The sequence below is a fragment of the Sturnus vulgaris genome, chromosome 35 (genome assembly GCF_052056855.1).
Source record: "Sturnus vulgaris isolate bStuVul1 chromosome 35, bStuVul1.hap1, whole genome shotgun sequence".
In the NCBI taxonomy this organism is placed as follows: Eukaryota; Metazoa; Chordata; class Aves; order Passeriformes; family Sturnidae; genus Sturnus; species Sturnus vulgaris.
The window spans coordinates 2,058-8,023 of NC_142277.1; the positions used below are offsets into that span (position 1 = coordinate 2,058).

General features: G+C 41.0%; 1 long non-coding RNA gene across 1 annotated transcript; it reads left to right on the forward strand.

Annotated features, from left to right (window-relative positions):
• Positions 1-2,298: 2,298 nt before the first annotated feature.
• Positions 2,299-3,771, forward strand: LOC148220534 (uncharacterized). The gene is made up of 2 exons (XR_015798748.1): positions 2,299-2,405; positions 3,618-3,771. It is a non-coding gene; the product is annotated as an uncharacterized LOC148220534 (long non-coding RNA).
• Positions 3,772-5,966: the final 2,195 nt, after the last annotated feature.

The window sequence follows — 5,966 nt, forward strand, 5'->3', positions numbered from 1 at the left end:
CCCAAATCAACCCCAGATCTCCTCAGTCTGACCCCAAATCCTGCAAAATCATCCCAAAATCCTAAAAAATCTCCCCAAAATCGGACAAAATCATCCCTAAATCACCCCAAAATCACCTCAAAACCCCCCAAAATCGGCCCCAATTCTCACTAAATCACCCCAAACACCCCAAAATCTGACAAAATCACCCCAAATTAACCCCAGATCAGTCCCAAATCTGACAAAATTTTCCTCAAATCCTTCAAAATCACCCCAAAATCCTAAAAAATCAACCCAAAATCACCTCAAAACCCCCTAAAATCTGCCCCAAATCCCCCAAAGTCGGCCCCAATTCTCACTAAATCATCCAAATCACCCCAAAATGGGACAAAATCACCCAAAATCTGACAAAAATCAACCCCAAATCAGCCCCAAATCAATCCTAAACAAAATGCCCCAAAAATCTCCCCAAAAATCTCCCCAAATCTGACAAAAATTTCCCCCAAAATCTCCCCAAAATCTCCCCAAATCAATCCTGAACAAAATGCCCCAAAAATCTCCCCGAAATCCTGTAAAAGAAATCCCAAAATCTCCCCAAAATATCCCAAAATCTGACAAAAACCACCCCAAAATGCCCCCAAATTCCCCCAAATTTGCCAAAATCACCCCCAAATCTCCCCAAAATCAACCCCAAAATCACCCCAAAATCTGACAAAATCATCCCGAAATCTGACAACAATCAGCCCCAAATCAGCCCCAAATCAATCCTAAACAAAATGCCCCAAAAATCTCCCCAAAATCCCCCAAATCACCCCAAATGAACCCAAAATCACCCCAAAATCTCCCAAAATCAGCTCCAAATCAACCCCAAAATCGGCCCCAATTCTCATTAAATCACCCCAAATACCCCAAAATCTGACAAAATCACCCCAAATCAGCCCCAAATCCTGCAAAATCAGCCCCAAATCTCCCAAAATCACCCCAAAATCTGACAAAAATCAACCCCAAATCAGCCCCAAATCAATCCTAAACAAAATGCCCCAAAAATCTCCCAAAATCTCCCCAAAATCCCCCCAAAATCAGCCCCAAATCAGCCCCAAATCAGCCCAAAATCCCCGCAAAATCCCCCCAAAATCTCCCCAAAATCCCCCCAAAATCTCCCCAAATCTCCCCCAAATCTCCCCAAAATCCTGCAAAATCAATCCCGAAATCTTCCCAAAATCTTCCCAAAATTGGACAAAATCTCCCCAAAAATCTCCCCAAATGTGACAAAATCCCCCCGGGAAGGGTTTGGGGGCAAAAATGGGAATTTTGGGGGCAAAAATGGGGATTTTGGGGGAAAAATGGGAATTTTGGGGGGTAAAAATGGGAATTTTGGAGGGGTTAAAAAAGGGAATTTTAGAGATGCAAAAATAGAATTTTGGGGAGTAAAATGGGAATTTTGGGGGGGTAAAAATGGGGAATTTGGGGTCGAAAATGAGAATTTTGGGATGAAAAATGGGAATTTTGGGGCGGTAAAAACGGGAATTTTGGGGTAAAAAATGGGAATTCTGGGGAAGTAAAAATGGGAAGTTTGGGGGGCTAAAAGTGGGAATTTTGGGGGGGTCAAAATGGGAATTTTTGGGGTAAAAAATGGGAATTTTGGGGAGTAAAAATGGGAATTTTGGGTCAAAAATTGGAATTTTTGGGGGGGTAAAAATGGGAATTTGGGGGGTTAAAATGGGATTTTTGGGTGTAAAAATGGGGAATTTTGGGTGTAAAAATGGGGATTTTGGGATCAAATATGGGAGTTTGGTGTCAAAAATGGGAATTTTGGGGGGTAAAAATGGGAATTTGGGGATAAAAATGGGGAATTGTTGGGGTAAAAATGGGATTTTGGGGGGGTTAAAATGGAATTTTGGGGACTAAAAATGGGAATTTTGGGGTGAAAAAATGGGAATTTGGGGGGGGTAAAAGTGGAATTTTGGGGTAAAAAATGGGAATTTAGGGGTGAAAAATATGGGAATTTTGGGTGTAAAAATCGGAATTTTTGGGGGGTTAAAATGGGAATTTTAGGGATAAAAAATGGGAATTTTTTGGTGTAAAAATGTGAATTTTGGGGTCAAAAATGGGAATTTTGGGGTAAAAATGGGAATTTTGGGTGTAAAAATGGGAATTTTGGGTGGGATAAACCCCCCCAGCCCCTCCCCCCATCCCCCCAATTTTTTTTTTTATTTTTTTTTTTTGGGGGGGGGAGGGGTCCGGACTGACCCCTCCCCCCCCCCTTTCCCCTCCCCCCCCCCCTCATTTCTCCCCTCCCCCCCCCCCCCAGAGCTACGGGCCGAGCTTCGCCCCTCCCCCACCCGCCTGGGCGGGGCCGGGGGGAGGGGCCGGGGGCCTCCCCCTCCCCCACCCCCGGGCAGGGCCTCGGATACGCCCCGTACCAGGTGGGGGAGGGGAAAAAAACAAAACCCGGGAATTTTGGGGGTGGGGGAGGGGAAAAAATGGGAATTTTGGGTGGGTGGGGGAGGGGAAAAATGGGAATTTGGGGGTGTGGGGGAGGGGGGAAAAAAACCCGGGAATTTGGGGTGGGGGAGGGGAAAAAAGGGAATTTGGGGGGAAAAAATGGGAATTTGGGGGATGGGGGAGGGGAAAAAAAAAGGGAATTTTGGGTGGGTGGGGGAGGGGAAAAATGGGAATTTGAGAAGGGGGGAGGGGGGAAAAGAAACCCCGGGAATTTGGGGTGGGGGAGGGGAAAAAAAAATGGGAATTTGGGGGGGAAAAAAATGGGAATTTGGGGGGAGGGGAAGAAAAAAAAAAGGGAATTTGGGGGGTGGGGGAGGGGAAAAAAAGGGAATTTGGGGGAAAAAATGGGAATGTGGGAAGGGGGAGGGGAAAAAAAACCTGGGAATTTGGGGTGGGGGAGGGGAAAAAAAGGGAATTTGGGGGGAAAAATGAGAATTTGGAGGGGTGGGGGAGGGGAAAAAAAACCTGGGAATTTGGGGTGGGGGAGGGGAAAGAAAAAAACCCGGGAATTTTGGGGGTGGGGGAGGGGAAAAAATGGGGATTTGGGGGGTGGGGGAGGGGAATTTTGGGAGGGGGAAATGATGGGAAAAATTGGGATTTTGGAGGGAAAAAAATGGGAATTTGGGAAGGGAAAAATGGGGAAAAATGAGAATTTGGGGGGGAAAAAAAAGGAGAATTTGGGGGGTGGGGGAGGGGAAAAAAAAGGGAATTTGGGGGGTGGGGGAGGGGAATTTGGGGGGAAAAAAAATTGGGATTTTGGAGGGAAAAAAATGAGAATTTAGGAGGGGAAAATTGGGGGGAAATGGGAAAAAAATGGGAATTTGGGAGGGGGAGGATGGGGAAAAAATGGGAATTTGGGGAGATTTTTTTGGGGGAAAAGGGAGGGAATTGAGGGGAAAAAGGGGAAAAATGGGAAATTTGGGAAAAAGGGTAAAAATGTCGGAGTAAAAAGGGAAATTCGGTGCTAAAAATCCGATTTTGGGGGGCAAAAAAAGGGAATTTTTTTGGGAAAAAATGGGAATTTTGGGGGAAAAAAGCGGAATTCGGGGTGGGAAATAAAAGCTGGGATTTTTTGGATTTTTTGGGGATTTTTGGGGTCTAATCCCGATTTTTTTTTTTGTTTTTTTTTCCAGCAGCTCCCCCCGAGCTGGTCCCAATTTTACCCCCCAGGGTCCCCCCTGGCCCTTCCTGGGCTCCTTCGACTCCGGCGCCCCCCAGTGACCCCAAAATGCCCCAAATTCACCCCAAAAATAAAAATAAAAAAAATAAAAAAACCCCGGAATTCCAGCCTTGGCCGTCCCAAAAAAAAAAAATAAAAATAAATAAAAAAAAATAAAAATAAAAAATAAAAATAAAAATAAAAATAAAAATAAAAATAAAAATAAAATTATTTTTGAATCTCAGCAGCGGCTCCGGGCTCTTTGGATTTCCCCTCCCCCTCCCACCCCAGGTCCCGATTTTCCAGATTTTTCCAAATTTTTCCATTTTCCTCTGATTTTCCCCCATTATTTCCCATTTTTTCCCCATTTTATTCTGATTTTTCCCCCATTATTTCCCATTTTTTCCTGATTTTTTCCCCATTTTCCTCTGATTTTTCCCCATTTTTTCCCAAATTTTTCTCCACTTTTCCCCATTTTTTTCTCATTTTCTCCCGATTTTTTTCTGATTTTTTTTCACCTTTTTTTTTCCAATTTCCCCCCATTTTCTTCTGATTTTCTCCCCCATTATTTTGGATTTTTCCCATTTTTTCCCCTCATTTTTCCCCATTTTCCTCTGATTTTTCCTCATTTTTCCTCCCCCATTTTTCCCCGTTTTCTTCTGATTTCTCCCCATTTTTTCTGATTTTTTTTACCTTTTTTTTCACCTTTTTTTTCAACTTTTTCCCCATTTTCCCCCATTTTTTCTGATTTTTTTTTACCTTTTTATTTCCAATTTCCCCCCATTTTATTCTGGTTTTCTCCCCCATTATTTCCCATTTTTCCCCCATTTTTTCCTGATTTTTTCCCCATTTCTTTCTGGTTTTTCCCCATTTTTTCCCAATTTTTTCTCCATTTTCCCCCATTTTCTTCTGATTTTCTCCCGATTTTTTTCTGATTTTTTTTAACTTTTTTTTTTCCAATTTCCCCCCTTTTTTCTTCTGATTTTCTCCCCCATTATTTTGGATTTTTCCCATTTTTTTCCCCTCATTTTTCCCCATTTTCCTCTGATTTTTCCTCATTTTTCCTCCCCCATTTTTCCCCATTTTCTTCTGATTTTCTCCCCATTTTTTTCTGATTTTTTTACCTTTTTTTTCCACCTTTTTTTCCACTTTTTCCCCATTTTCCCCCATTTTTTTCTGATTTTTTTTTACCTTTTTATTTCCAATTTCCCCCCCATTTTCTTCTGATTTTCTCCCCCATTATTTTCCATTTTTCCCTGATTTTTTCCCCATTTCTTTCTGATTTTTCCCCATTTTTTCCCAATTTTTTCTCCATTTTCCCCATTTTCTTCTGATTTTCTCCCATTTTTTTCTGATTTTTTTTAACCTTTTTATTTCCAATTTCCCCCCATTTTATTCTGATTTTCTCCCCCATTATTTTGGATTTTTCCCATTTTTTCCCCTGATTTTTTCCCCATTTTCCTCTGATTTTTCCCCATTTTTCCTCCCCCATTTTTCCCCATTTTCTTCTGATTTCTCCCCATTTTTTCTGATTTTTTTTACCTTTTTTTTCACCTTTTTTTCCCACTTTTCCCCCATTTTTTTCCGATTTTTTTTACCTTTTTATTTCCAATTTCCCCCCCTTTTTATTCTGATTTTCTCCCCCATTATTTTGGATTTTTCCCTTTTTTTCCCTGATTTTTTCCCATTTCTTTCTGATTTTTCCCCATTTTTTCCCAAATTTTTCTCCACTTTTCCCCATTTTCTTCTGATTTTCTCCCCATTTTTTTCTGATTTTTTTTACTTTTATTTCCAATTTCCCCCCCATTTTCTTCTGATTTTCTCCCCCATTATTTTGGATTTTTCCCATTTTTTCCCTGATTTTTTCCCATTTCTTTCTGATTTTTCCCCATTTTTTCCCAAATTTTTCTCCCCCATTTTTCCCCATTTTTTTTCTGATTTTTTTCACCTTTTTTTTCCCAATTTTCCCCCATTTTATTCTGATTTTCTCCCCCATTATTTTGGATTTTTCCCATTTTTTTCCCCTCATTTTTCCCCATTTTCCTCTGATTTTTCCTCATTTTTCCTCCCCCATTTTTCTCCATTTTCTTCTGATTTCTCCCCATTTTTTCTGATTTTTTTTACCTTTTTTTTCCACCTTTTTTTTTCCACTTTTTCCCCATTTTCCCCCATTTTTTCTTTCTTTTTTTTCACCTTTTTATTTCCAATTTCCCTCCCTTTTTTTCTGCTTTTCTCCCCCATTATTTTCCATTTTTTCCCATTTTTTTCCTGATTTTTTCCCCATTTTCCTCTGATTTTCCCCATTATTTTTGATCTTTTTCCC